A 16,385-nucleotide genomic window follows, 5' to 3' on the forward strand; every position below is an offset into this window, starting at 1 on the left:
ACTGCTATTGTAGTTACCTAATCCAAACTAGTTTTAAGGATTTCTTCGAAGTTGTTGTACCCGCCATGTTGTTCTTTCTTTATCTAATTATAATACCCGTACTTTTTCTAGCTTGAAATTTTTTTCCAAGAATGTTAGAAGCTTTCTTTGAAAGATGAATCCACTTTTATAGATGTGGTATTTTCAATATTTTCACTTTTTGTCATGTGGAAAATTGAATAAGTTTTCCATCGATACCAAATTTGCCTAAATCTGACACCCTGGCGAAGAGTTAGAGTTTTTTTAGTGAGATAGTGTTTCACCTAAGCCTTCAGCGCGTTGCGGAGATATCTCAAATGGAAATTGTCAATTTCCAGTGTTGCTCCACAATATTAGCATGTCGTTCCACACTTTCAGGTCGCAGATAGGGTGGCAAGGCGATAGCTCTGCATCGCGCCACCATGCAGATTGACAATTGTCTAAGTGCAGTGACTTGGTGCGATAGTGGCGCGTCACGCCAAGGATAAAAATAGGGAAATTTTATTAGAAATTAAATACGTTTCTTAGGGTTAAAAGGGTTAATTTCCCACGCTATATAAGCCCAATAACATGAGATTTGGCCATAATTCAATAGCTTATACTCAATTAGTCTAAAAAACTCTCAAGAGCAAGCCCTAGGGTTATCATAGAAGGTTCAATTCCAAGGGAATTCACCATCAAATTTCAAGAATTTCTCTGTCAATCTTCGTCGAATCACAAACTAAGGTATGTGTAGTGTTTAATCATGGATTCCTTTCATCCATGAAGCCCAAGAATCTTTTTTCTAAGTTTAAGTCTATGGATTTCTTTATGAATTTAATGTTGGGTTTGTTTTGTTTACATTGAGAATGATCAATTGAATTCAAATCCACGTTGGGTGATGAATTTATGTGAAATTGATTTGTATAGATGTATATTCATGTGAACCTATGAGTAAACCCTAAATGATGAAATTAGAGATGAATCATGATGATTTGTTGTATAATGTTTTCTACATGTACTATGCCTACCATGTGTTGCCGAGATGAAGGAACAATGCCCAAATAGTGTGATATCACTAAATTCCCATATATGTACAAGATTATGCATATCATATGTTTGATGAAGTGGTTCAATATATGAATTATGAATTGTCTTGTCGGTTATGTGTTCAAGTAAGCCATGCTATGTCAGTTTCTTCTCATCGAGTCCTGGGAGTACTTGTACCCAAAACATTTAGCTGTGTGCCTAGAGCCATGCCATGTTTTCATGATCTCCTTAGTCAAGCTATGATCCATAGCAAGAAATATCATAAATCTCAGTAATTTCAGTATTCCCAGTCAATCTTAGTAACTTCAGTATTCTCAGTCAGTCCTCAGAACTCAGTACATTCTGTCAGTCAATGGAACTCAGTAAATTCACTTTTAACTCCGCTAAATGATACCATCAGTTAATCAGTTTAGTTTGGTTAATCATTTCAGTGTATATGCAGTTGGGAGTAGGATTCAGCACCGAGTGAACCCAAGGATGGGGACTCACCTATTATTTAGTGGAGGGTGTGATCCTTAGAAGCAATCCTTGTGTTCCAGAACTATGTGGACAACATAGGTTGAGATTCACCCTATGCGTTTAGGGATATATATATATATATAAAACTCATTTGGGTTACCTACTAGGAGGGGTTGACGGAAGTGCTCCTTGTCAGAGGGTATGCTCACAACAGGTCTTTACCTGTGGAACGGTATTGACAGCCTTCCAAATGGGTTTATAGGTTGGACCACACCAGTAAAGTTTCGGGGCATGTCGATTAGATGATTACCTCTCACGATCACAATCTCAGTCTCAGTAAAAGAACTCAGATAGTTCCATCAACCTCAGGACTGTCAGATACAGTCATTCATGTTATCAGTTATATCAGTTCTTAGAACTCATGTTATCAGTCATATCAGTTATCATATCTTATGTTATCAGTATTGAACTTCATGACTGTTAGATACAGTCAACCAGACCAGTTCATCATAATAAGAACTATCAGACATAGTTATTCATGTATCAGTAACATAGTATCAGTCCCTCAATATTCAATAATACAGTATCAGTCTTTCTCACTCACCAGTGTCTCAAATGTCTCTATCAATAAACTTAGTAGTCAAAACTAAGTATTTAGTCCTATCTCGATCTCAGTTACAGTTACATAGTCATGTATGTATTCCCACATTTATGTTAGTTAGTTAGTTAGTATTGTTCATATATATGAACTATTTGCATTCAGCCTACCTCACTTGCATACCAATACATTTAAAGTACTGATGCATTTGTGCTATGGTGTCTTCTACCATAGGTTTAGAAGCAAAGCTCTAGAGAACTAGTAGAATCTCAGTTCAGCGATCAGAGTTAGAAGTGAGTCCTCATCTTTCGAGGACATAATAATAACATTACTATTTTAGTTTTCAGTTTATTTCAGTAGTCAGATTTAGTTAGGGACATGTCCCATCAACTCCTTATTCAGACAGGTTAGAGGCTTTCAGACTATAGTATGTTCAGAAAGTTATTTCTATTGTTCTAGTATTGTTATACCATTTTTAGACATTGCTTTTATCAGATGTTTATCTAGTTTGAACCTTATGGCCTTTTAGTTCATATTTCTTTATTTTTCTATCTTTTATGTAGTATACAGGTATAGATATCAGTCATGGGTTAGCTTGTGGTCCTTTGGGTTCATGATCACCGTGTAGCATTTTGGTTTAGAAAAATGGGGCGTTACAAACTTGGTATCAAATCCTAAGGTTCAACAGTATCCTAGGAAGTCTGAAAAGCCACATTTTGTAGAGTCTTGTACATGCGTGTGTCATGCACCACACTTATGTGCAGGAGGCTATGAGATGTTTTAGGAATAGTTTCCCTTCTTTTAGTATTCATGTCGTGTCATTGAGCATAGTCTTAAAGTTAAACTCTCAGTCTAATCCTCTTCTTCCCTTTGTTTACAGATCAAGCCTTCCAAAAGGGCTAGCGAAGGGGGGAATGGAAATCAGTCAACACCTCAGCCTATCCAGTCAGATCCTCTAGATGAGCATGTCTCTCATGCAGAATTCAAGACTGCATTCACTACTTTATCCAGTTATGTTGTAGCCCAGAATGAACGGCCAGCTGCAGTTCTATCTAATCCAGTGGCAAATTCTATGGCAGTCGAGATTCAGGTCTTCACCCGAATGAATCCTCTTCTATTCATCGATTCTAAGTTTAAAGAGGATCCACAGAAGTTGCTCGATCAGGTTCAAAAAGTCACAGACATCATATGAGTGACTTCTAATGAGAGTGTAGAGTTAGCCACCTATCAGCTACATGATGTAGCCTATATGTGGTATAAATAGTGTAAGGTAGATAGGGGTACAGATATAAATCCCATAGAGTGGAAAGAGTTAGCTACAGCTTTCTTAGATCAGTTCTTTCCTATAGGTACGCTCCCCATGTAGTAGCAGATAACAGATCTAGAGTGAGTAATTTGTGTCAGGGGTATCAGGTAGAGTGGTTAAGGAGTACAGGACTGTGATGTTGATTACTGACATGGTCATATCTAGGCTTATGATATATGCCCAACAGATGGAGTAGCAAAAGCTTAAGAAGAAGGAGAGAGAAAATAAGAGAGCCAGATTACGTAGTTATAGTTTTGTACAACATGGGTCACAGGGTGGTAACCGTTCTCCGTTGTGTTAGAAATATTCAGCCCCAGTTCACTCTTCAGCTAGTGCCTCAGTACCAAAGTTCAGAAATAATTATAGAAATGGGGTATCAGGCTTCAAGGCTCAGAATAGTTAGAGCATGATTCTTACTCATCTATTTTGCGTAGAGTGTGGTAAGCATCATAAGGGTGTATGTAGAGCCGGTAGTGGTGTGTGTTTCGGATGTGGTGAGTTATTCCACAAGTTCAAAGACTGCCTCAGTCAGGTTATCTGAGTCATCTCCGCTTATCATTTCAGTTTGGTTGCCCAAATCAGTAGGGTGCCAATTCCAGCGCTATCAGTGGGCAACGCCCAAGCAGACTTTATGCAATTCGGTCCCGACAGAATTAGGAAAATCCTCCTAATACAGTCATGGGTATGTTATAGATCTCTTATTTACATGTTCACTCTTATTTGTATTCATGAGTTCCTTTTTCTTTTGAAACCTTGCATAGAAGTTAAACCATGGGGTTAGAAAGTCAAGCCTTCAAATTCTAGTTATAGTTCCAGTATGTGTAGGTAATCACTAAGGGAAGTTGATTCCTGACCTACTCTTATGTCAGTGCAATTATTTTATACAACAGTAATCACCTTACCTATGCATGTTTCACACACTTCTCATAGGATTGTGTGCATGTCGAATTACTAGCAGGAAGGGTTCCAACATCCTCAATAGTATGAGCCATGTTCCATGAACACAAAAATTTTAGACTTAAGTCATGGAGCTCATGACTTAGGCACTCATGTCATGTTTTACCATATGTTCAGTCCACATAACTTATGCTCTACTCTTAGTGATCAGTCAAGCTCAGATTACACCATGTATACCTCCAGTTTAAATCTCTTGATAAATCCATAATGTTGGTACTCTATTCCTCAGGCCTTAGTAGATTGTTCAGGTTGATATAGTATTTATTTAAGCATCGGATGCTTGCCTATGCCAATCTTTCCTCAAGTAGTTATTAGTACCCAGTCTCAGTACTTCAATATTAGTCCAAACCTTAATTATCAGAACCCAACATTCAGTTCCAGTAAGAATCTTAGTTATAGTTTTAGTTATAATACCAACTTTAGTTCAGTAATCAGATCAGAAACTCAATTCAGTTCTAGGCTTGTTTGACCAATGCTATAGCTATCAGTCACTCAGTTAGTAGTGTTTTAGTACCTCAGACTACAGAATGTTTCCAAACTATGATATACATCTAGCCTTGCATTCTTGAGGTAAAACAGTTTTCATAAATCCATGCCTAGTTACCTCATGTTATCTAGTCAATCATTATCTCCTATACATAATGTTTTACAGCCTTAGTACAATTATTCAGACTAAGTACAAACCAGTCTCTCATACCCAGTATTCAGCTATAAGTTATTTAGTTAATCAGATAAGTCAGTATGTTTATGCATTCGTGCTCAGCACCTCTTGAATCTTTTTAGTAGTCTTAGTTGCAGTGCAAGAGGGTTAGTAATTTCATCTTAAATGGTGTTAGTAGGCCTCAACGTATCTTACCAAATCTCAATCAAGTTAAGATCTTATTACTCAACTGTCTTATACAGACAAATTTATACAGTTTGGTTTCCATATCACCAGCTATGTGCTCTACTCAAAATCTTATGAAAAGATGTAATCATTCTAAGATGAACCAATCAGATAGGTGGAAGCTCACATTAGTTCATGTATCATGCCTCAGTCTTAGATCTCATATAATTAGTTACGACTCAGTTCCTAGGTGCCTTGTACATCACCTCAGTTTTCCTCAGCAGCTTAGCCGGACCAATATTCCTCAAGAAACCTAGTGTCCCAAGGGGGAGATACTCTATAAAACCTAAAAATTTCATCACAAGAACATCTCATTTATTCTTTTTGAAAAGAATCCAGTTTAGAGTAGAAGGTACTCATATGTTGACCCTCAAAGTCCTAACCTGAGCTTTGGGCCAAGTATTCAGAGGCTCAGTTCCGTTTGTGATGTTCAGTTTGTATGTCACGTATTAGACCAGACTCAGTTATGTTCTCATGTTCCCATTCATACATATTTCTAGCATAATCATGGGTTCAACAGTTTTCTTAAATATACTCAGTTCCATGTTCAAACTACCATTACAAACTTGGTATTCAGTTTATGCTCAAATCCCCATTACAAACTTGGTACTAATTACTCTTGCATATTCAGTCATGCGTTTATATATCAGTTCATTTATATAATTATGCATTAGACATGCATTCTAACTTTGAGAAATTTAGTTCATCTGAAAATTCAGTCATATATTCATAAGTCAATTATCAGTCATGCATCAGATATGCATGAATTCAGCTTATTAGTCATGCATCAGATATTCATGTTCAGTATGTTATATTTAGCTCTTTAGTTATGTCAGTCAAGAGATTATGTTTTAGTTATTCATTTTCAGTATGTATGTTAGTTTATGTTCTCCCTTCTCTCAGTCAGTCTCATTCGAGGATGAATGTTCTCAAGGGGAGATATTGTAATACCCGTACTTTTTCTAGCTTGAAAATTTTTCCCAAGAATGTTAGAAGCTTTATTTGAAAGATGAATCCACTTTTATAGATGTGTTATTTTCAATATTTTCACTTTTTTTATGTGGAAAATTCAATAAGCTTTCCATAGATACCAAATTTGCCCAAATCGGACACCGTGGCGAAGAGTTAGAGCCTTTTTAGTGAGACAGTGTATCACCTGAGTCTTCAGGGCATCACGGATATAGATCAAATAGAAATTGACAATTTATAGTGTTTCTCCCGATAGTAGAACATCGCGCCAAACTTATAGGTCCCAGATAAGGTGGCAACGTGATAGCTCCATGTTACGCCACCATGCAGATTTCCAATTGTCCAATTCTAGTGACTTGGTGTGATAGTGGCACGTCGCGCCAAGGATAAAAATTAGGAAATTTTCTTAGAAATTAAATACTTGTCCTAGGGTTAAAAGGGTCAGTTTCCCACCCTATATAAGCCTTATAACACAAGGTTTGGCCATAATTCAACAGCTTATACTCAATTACTCTAAAAAACTCTCAAGAACAAGCCCTAGGGTTTTCATAGAAGGTTCAATTCCAAGGGAATTCACCATCATATTTCAAGAATCTCTCCGTCAATCTTCATAGAATCACGAACTAAGGTATGCGTAGTGTTTAATCATGGACTCCTTTCGTCCATGAAGCCCAAGAATCTCTTTTCTAAGTTTAATTCTATGGATTTGTTTATGAATTTCATGTTGGGTTTGTTTTGTTCATGTTGAGAATGATCAATTGAATTCAAATCCATGTTGGGTGATCACTTTTTCTGGAATTGATTTGTAAAGATATATATTCATGTGAACCTATGAGTAAACCCTAGATGATGAAATTAGGGATGAATCATGATAATTAATTGTTGTATAATGTTGTCTACATGTGCTATGCCTACCATGTGTTTGATTAAATGCCTAGAACAATGCCCAACTAGTATGATATCATGAAATCCCTATGTATATACAACCTTTTGCATATCACATGTTTGATGAAGTGCTTCAATATAAGAATTATGAATTATCTTATTGGTCATGTGTTCAAGTAAGCCATGCTCTGTCAGTTTCTTCTCATCGAGTCTTGGGGGTACTTATACCCAAAACATTTATCTGTGTGCCTAGAGCCTTGTCATATTTTCACGATCTCCTCAGTCAAGCTATGATCCATAGAACTCAGTCAGTCATATGACTCAGGAAATTTCAGAAATCTTAGTAATTTCAGTATTCCCAGTCAATCTCAGTAACTTCAGTATTCTTAGTCTGTGCTCAGAACTCAGTACATTCTGTCAGTCAAAGAAACTTAGTAAATTCATTTTTTGCTCTGCTAAACGATACCATCAGTTAATAAGTTTAGTTTAGTTAATCAGTTTAGTGTCTATTCAGTTGGGAGTAGGATTCAGCACCGAGTGAACCCAAGGATGGGGACTTACCTGTTATTTAGGGGAGGAAATAATCCTTAGAAGCAATCCTTGTGTTCCAGAAATACTTGGCCAGCGTAGGTTGAGATGAACCCTACGCATTTAAGGATATATAAATATAAATATCATTTGGGTTACCTACTAGGAGGGGTTGACAGAAGAGCTCCCTGTTAGCGAGGGTATACTCACAACAGGTCTTTACTCGTGGCACGATATTGATACCCTTCCAGCTAAGGTTACAGGTTGGACCCCACCAGTTCAGTTCTGGGGCATGTTGGTTAGATGATTACCTCCCATGATCACAGTCTCAATCTCGGTCTCAGTCTCTGTCTCAGTAAAAGAACTCAGATAGTTCCATCAGACTCAGGACTATCTGATACAGTCACTCATGTTATCTGTTATATCAGTTCTCAGAACTTATGTTATCAGTTATATTAGTTATCAAAACTTATGTTATCAGTATTCAACTTTAGGACTGTTAGATACAGTTAACCAGACTAGTTCTTCATAATTAGAACTATCAGACACAGTTATTCATGTATAAGTAAATAGTATCAGTCCCTCAGTATTCAATAATACAGTATCATTCTTTCTCACTTATCAGTGACTCAGATGTCTATATCAGTAAACTCAGTAGTTAGAACTCAGTATTTAGTCCTTTCACGATCTCAGTTACAGTTATGTAGTCATATATGTATTATCATGTTCATGTTAGTCAGTTAGTTAGTATTTTTCATGCATATAACTATTTTCATTCAGCCTACCTCATTTGCATGCCAGTACATTCAAAGTACTGAAGCATTTGTTCTATGGTTTTATATACCATAGGTTTATAGCACGAGCTCCAGAGAACCAGTAGCATCCAAGTTCAATGATCAGGGTTAGCAGTGAGTCCTCATCCTTCAAGGACATGATGATCACATTACTATTTTAGTTTTTAATTTATTTTAGTTGGGGATATGTCCCATCAACTCCTTATTCAAACAGTTTAGAGACTTTTAGACTATAGTATATTTAGACAGTTATCTCAGTTGTTCTGGTATTGTTATACCATTTTTAGACATTGCTCTTATCAGGTGTTTATTCAGTTTGAACCTTATGGACTTTTAGTTTATATTTCCATATTTTTCAGTCTTTTATGCAGTATACTGGTACTGATATCAGTCACAGGTTAGCTTGTGGTCCTTCGGGGTTGTGAGCACCGTGTAGCGTTCCGATTCAGAAAAATTAGGGCGTTACACTAATTATAAGATTTATCAAACTCAAAAGAAGAACTAGCAATTGGGTTAGCATATTTGAGGGAAGCAGCATTTGGACAGTCACTCAAATGTCCATCTAGACCACCATATAAAAACAATCATACTCCCAATAGAATCGAGATGGTATTTCTATCTCTATCTGGGGAGCATAACTACGATCTTTCCAAAAGTTGGGACCATCACAATAGGGACATGGATCGTTAATATAGGATTTCCTACTACCGAAATCATGTTTATTCCATTATGCCATAGAGAAAAGTAAACAAAAAAAAGTCTACCAAACATAAGAAACGAAAGAACATCACAAACACTTATTTACAATTTTAAATCTAAGCAAGTAACCTAAAATTTCAAACTAACTCAATACGCCAAATTATTCCCCGATAATGGTGCTATTTTTGACAATGCTCAACTTATAAGTCAATTTAAGTGCAAGGCAGTCGTCGTCAATATATTTATCCAACCTTGACTCGACGTTGAATTTATGAGGAACAATGTAAGTGGTAATTGAATTAGCTCAAAATAAAGGAAACTTGCTAAATTCCAACCTAGAGTACAAGTTTGTAATGATTGGAGGGGGGGAAGGGGGGCAGGGTTGAGAGAGTATCAAAACTAATGGTTATTTACTGACTTTTAAAGGACTAATTTAGGGCTACGAATAATAAGAGTATAATTAATTAAGCATAGATCTTAGGATTATGCTTTCCTAGGGGCAAGTTATGTATGAGAACATGATGATTCAGTGCTGATTCTAATCATTGATAATGTGGTAGGCTAGGATGAAAGTCCTTCAGACTAGTTTGCCAACATAGTCTAAAATATGTCACTCATTGACCCTCTCTATTACCTAACTAGTGTGTCAACTAATGACACCCAATACCTCGATTAGGCACCCTTATTTTTAGGTCGGTACCCAAGGTATAATCAACTACACTATCACTCTTATGTCTAAGATAGTTAAAATTAGCAAACTGTGCCTTTAAATTATCTACTATTTCCTTGGTCACCATATCCCTCTTTCAAGGATGATGTGGGTTCCAAATACTAACCCAAACCCCTCTTTCAAGGATAGTTTGAGCTTTCTAGATCTTGGGATTTTCAACAAACCCATTTAGGTGTTAGGGGCTTCACCCACAAATCCGAACTAATTTAGTCAAGCAATAGTAGAACCTATCATCACAAGATATCATATGCACAAATGAATCACAACCCACACATAGTTTCACCCTATTCTAGAATAATCCTAAGCGGAAGAACTAGATACACATAAGAATGATAAGCAAGATATACCCAAAAATTACCATTGATTTAATTTATGAAAGTCTAAGTGAATGTTACTTCAAACTTTAAACTTCAAGAAATCTTCAATGGGAGTTTTCTAGTCCTTTTCTTGGAAGCTACTCCAATGTATTCTTTACCCAAAATTATTATAATAATTGTCCTTTAAAAATGGACACTAGGGAGTAGACAAAGTTCCAATAATTGGGAATGGATTCTACTCTTTTCCAAGAAATAGGATTTGAGTCTCTTAAGGCAATATTGGGATCAGCTGTGCGTATTTACATCTTTGACCCTAGGCTAAAATACCACTAGGCCACGATCATGGGAGCTTGTCCATATTCATGGCTAGCGCAATTGCGATCAGAGCCATATGATTTATGTTTACCCACTTAATTAACCGAGCTCATGCTACACTGACCGTGATCGCAGTAACTGAGGCTACGCTCTGCTCCAGGTCTTCAAACTGCACTTGTTTGCTTCTTTTGACCCTTTTCAGCTCGCATCCACATATTTTTATCTCATTGTCTTTGTTCCTGGATGATGTGGATATTACTGCATTTAATCATAAATATGTCTCATTTACTTATTCAAAACATGTTAATGTGCATGAATTTTGAGTGTGAATGAGTGGTAAATTCACCACTCATCACCAATCTATCATATACTAGCCATAATAATGTTCATAGAAATAATAATAACAATATCAATAACAGCGTGAGTAACCAGCTATTCCAAAAAAACAAATACTAACTGAGCTTATGAGTACACTCACTGCCCTAGGCTTGAAAGGTTGAATCAGCATACAATAACACAAGGCATAGTCATCACTCATATCTGTGCAACCGTACCATACAAGCTAATAGACATCTGCAAATACTAGTGATAGGTAATGCACATGCAAGAATGAATGCAACAGAATCCACAATACTATAATCATCATCATAACCATCATCATCATAATCAACCTCCAACCTTGTCGGGTATATAATCATCAAAACAACCTCTAACCATGCTGGGTATCAATATAATCATCACAATGTCCTTCGGCATTACTGGGTATCAATATCATCATCATAATATTCTTCAGATTTGCCGAGTATCATGAAATTACTATAGTATCCCCCGACCTTACTGGGTATCATCACATCATCATAATATTCTTCGGCCTTGCCGGGTATTATCACATCATCATAATATTCAAATCAATATCACATAATAGAGAGAAAGTCCCACTAAGGCTAAAGCAAAGTGCAAGCTCTACGAGGGCTAAAGCAAATGACAAGCCCCACAAGGGCTAAATTAAATAGATACGAAAAGAGAGACAAGGTAGAGTATATTTCCATAATTCACCGTACTCCATCAGTGTCACTTTATTAATAAAGTATATATACAATAGGTGCACAGACTGAAGCCTTGGCTAAAATGAGTTTATGTTCATAAATCCATTGCCTGACATTATCTTCGGGACTAAACCATTATAAAGTATAGAAAGGTCTAGAATCCCTAACAACTATAGAAAATAATAGTTTCAAATCATGGGCCAGAATCTGTCTCGGTCAATTCCTTAAAACATCATCATTAGACTCTTTTATGTATATAATTTATCCATTTAGTAAGGCATTAATTATAGTAAAGAATTCTATTGTTAAGATCAAAAGTGGGTTTTAATCTCTTATTTCAGAATAACAGTCATAAAATCATGTTTTATCAAGTATAACAACATTTACAGATGTAATAATCATGAATCTATTGAATCTATGCGTGCCATCACTAGTATTTAGTTAATGAAATTATAAGCATCATACCGCATCTTCCTCCGTCCTATACTGAAGAGATCTGCATATAGACACACACATACACATATATAACTACAACCATATCCTTTACAAGGATAATTACTTTTGTGATATCAAAATCATATCATAACATAGCCTTTGACCAAATAATGTGTCCAAAACAATCACAACATCATAATCATAACCTTAGGCCCATATACAGATCTAAAATTCATATCAATACTCATGTATCTATATAAATCATCTTATAACTATAGGTCATAGTATATTCATGAGGCATAACATCTCTATAAGCTATAAAGTATATCTATAATCATCTCATATATAGAAAGCATCTCATTTCTAAGAGGCATAATACATCAATAAGCTTAGCTCATAACTATGAGACATATCACACCTATGAGGCATCTCATATCTATGGGTCAGGTATCATGACTATGAAGAATATCACATATTTAGGATAATTATCGCATCCTAAAGAAATATCATCTTTATAGGCCATATGTTACATCTAAGAGGGATATCATATCTATATCCAAATAACATATCTAAGAGGAGTAATATCTCTAAGGTCCCAACATCACATCTAAGAGGAAATCACATCTCTATAGGCACAACATCATGGCCATAAGCCATTAGTCACTATTCGGGAAAAAATACATTATTACACATTAATTCACCAAGATAATTCCATAAATAAGGCTCATTAGTCCCAATCAGGCCTAATATCCACAACTAAGTCCACTATAGCTAACACAAGTCTTGGCCTAAGTGCACTGAACAACCCACTTCTAATCCTCAATTTCCATATTTAGGTAGTCTACGTACCAAACTAGGACAAGGTATCTAGTCCAACTTCTAGATGTCAAATAAGACATAACCAAACCTAGGATAGGAACTTCAACTAGAAACATGGGCATTTAAGTTAGCTCTACCCAAAGTATGGTTTCAAGACTTCTATACTAGCCCGACCAAGGGTAATCACACTAGCCTATGATTCCACACTTAAACATATACCAAAACTAGCATTATATCATATCCATGCTACAAGTGAGTCCAATCTAAGGAGAAGACAATAGGATTTTAAAAGAGTCATAAACATACCATCTTACAGCTCCAAAATCCTCATCTAATCCCTAAATATCAAAAACCAAGGCTAAGTTATTCTAATCAAAATCAAGCCTAACATTCACATTCACACATAATATATATCACACATCATCTTTGATGAAGAGTGGGTAGACACCTAGCTCAAAGTTAAATCGCAAGACCTTACACCATTCATTATGTGCTTATCTTTACTAAACAATCCACAAAATGCCATCATACTATCAAAATAATAATCTACTTATCAATATGAGTCTAGTGATACCCATAATACATTATTGTGCTTTGGGTCCAAAAATAACACCAAAACCCCCAAGTGGATCCCACTTATGGAAAATGCATTTTTGAGGTCAATTCAATGTACATACATGAACTAGGAATTATAAACCTCAAGAATTGGGTGAAAATAAAGATAGTTTTGAGATAAAATCAAGCCCTAAGCTCAGTTGGGGTTTTGGGTCAAGAACTAAGAAATTCACAATGACACTGATGAAATATTACCTTAATTCCGATGATAAACATGATAAAAGATGTTAATCAAGCTCCCAAGTCACCCATAATGATCAATTTTGGGTTACCATACTGATTTTGGGGTTTCTTGGTCTCAAAGATGAAGGGAAAATACCCCAAATACATCTTGGGGTCTATATATAGCCCCTAAAGGCAATAAGATATCACTATCATGATCCCAAGGGTTGCAATTGCACTAGGAAAATTGCCATAAGCCTTATCTCGATTTCCATGCAACAACACCAATAAAGTCATTACCTATTTTTGACCTTAAAAAATTATTTGGACTTTGATTTTTGCAAATAAACTATGTAACCCTACTAAATTTAACATTCCAGATGCATTGGTGAAGTCAAATTTTCTATTGGAGATCGTTTAGTCAAAATATGGGCACCACACCTATAATTTATAATTTTCCAACTTCACGGCCAATAGGTTAAAATGAGTTCAGGTGCATTGGGACTCAAACCAAAGGATTACCTAGCCTAAAATTAATATTCTAGAGTAGATGAAAAAGTTAGAATTTGAATCTGACATTATTTTACTGAAGTTTTTACTTGGTATCCGTTTGGAATTTGTGAAGACTTCTAAACAAGAAATTGGTCCTAAAAACTAAATGAACTGCCTGATAATTGAACCGTTAGTCCCAACAAGACATAAATAACTCGGGGAAGCTATAGAGAATCCATAAAAGTAAAGTTAAGTAGAAATATTGAAAATGACCAAAAGGGGCATTACCCAATCATAGGATTTCAAGGCAAAATTTGCTTGAAATATTCTATCAAGCCATGAATGTCAGTTCCAAAGCTATTGAGGAAACTATTATTAGTGGTGTGTTCATGATCTTGCATTGAGGGTAGCATTAAAAATCTTAGAACGGGTCTCTATTACCAATCGAGGGTGGTATACTTAAGAGGCAGATAGAGATGTTGACAGTTATGCTATTGGTGCTTTCAGCAAGCAAAGAGTCATAGATGATACAGTAGAACAAGATGTCGCATAGCTAAGGATAAATATTGGGATGATAACAAAGAAATTTGCCACGATAAATGCTGAAAAAGTGAATGCTTTTAGTTTATAAGGTAATGCTCATAGGTCATATAATTCTGATGTTAATGAAGAGGTAAAGTATCTGGATAAAGAGATTGTAGTTTTTTGAGCTAAGTGCCAAGGTTATACTTAAGTCTCTTAGAACTTGAGGAAAGGAAACCAAGGTCGAAACTATGATTGGGACCAATATTGGGATTGCAGCAGTGAGAGATGGTGATTGGAGATAAAAGATTGACTATAAGGAGAAGAATGATTCTTACATTTTGCCAGGGAACAAAGATGTTGATTCTTGAATAGAGGCTATATTGCCAAAGCTGGTAAAGGGTTAGGAAAGTCAAGAAAGTTTTCTTAAGGAGATTAAGGTAGATATTTCCATACTCAGCCAAAAGTTAGAATCATATCATACTACGATTAAGAAACTTGAGCAATAATTTTTTAAATATTAGCCATGTTGAATTAGCATCAACCTAGAACTCTTCCAAGCAAAACTATGACAATTCAAAGGATAACAGTTAGTGACTAGCCATCGCCACTCTAAGTGGTAAGGCTACTATTGATCACCCTACTCTTGAGGTTGATGAGCCAAAGAATAATGTATTTTATATTGATGAGGCACCTGAAGCAAAATAAGAAAATTTGGTGAGTAGTGGTGAGTTATCACAAAAATTTAAGGGTGTTGATAAGCATATGAAGAAGGATAAAGGAACGGGGATGGAAGTCGAGCCTATAGTGAAGACCATTCCACGACCTCCCTCATCTTTCCCTTAAAGTTTAAAGAAGAAGAAAGAAGAAGAGAATTATATAAAGTTTATTTCTATGCTAAAAGAGGTGAGTTTGACTATCTTTATTCTTAATGCTCTCAAGAAGATGCCTGGCTATGGAAAATTTATGAAGGATTTGGTGACAAAGAAGAGAGATGTAAGTTATGAGGATGTTGGTGGGATGAATTATTGTAATGAAATTACATCTCAGTATCTAGCACAAAAAAGTGATCCTAGAGCATTCACGATTCCTCACACCATTAGGAAATCTCCATTTTCTTGAGGTTTATGTGACTTGGGTGCTAATATTAACATAATGCTACTAGTAGTGTTCAATAGTTTGTCTTGAGACCATTTGAACTAATGAATATTGGATTGTTGATGGTAGATTGTACAGTGAAGAAACTTATGAGTATATCATTTGATATTTTTGTAAAGGTGGGAAAATTTATCTTTCTAGATAATTTCATTGTCCTGGATTGTGAAGTTAACTTTTAGATTCCATAATTTTGGGGAAACTATTTTTGGACATAGTAAGAGCATTGGTGGATATGGAAAAAGGTGCACTTATGTTCAGGCTAAATGATGATGAGGTCACGTTTAATGTTCGTAGATCCATGAAGCAACCGACTGACATGAGGGTGGTTTCTGTGATAATTTGTATTAATGAACCTAGAGGCCAACCCTTTGGATGCCTTGATGAATTCTTGTAATCAAGGTACCCACTTCGTGCCACAACATTAAATTAGGCATTGCTTATGTAATACCCCGAACTTTTTCTTAAACCTAATTTCATCTCTAGAGGGTTAAGGAATAAATTTCTAAGTGATTAATGTTTAAACCATATAGAGTTTCCCTAATTTTAAATTTTTATCATGTGAAAAATTTAATTACCTTTTCAACGATATAAGATCAGCCCAAATCTGATAATCGGGCAATAAGTTATGGCTAATCTAAGCTCTAGT

This window comes from Capsicum annuum, chromosome 7 (assembly GCF_002878395.1).
Source record: "Capsicum annuum cultivar UCD-10X-F1 chromosome 7, UCD10Xv1.1, whole genome shotgun sequence".
In the NCBI taxonomy this organism is placed as follows: Eukaryota; Viridiplantae; Streptophyta; class Magnoliopsida; order Solanales; family Solanaceae; genus Capsicum; species Capsicum annuum.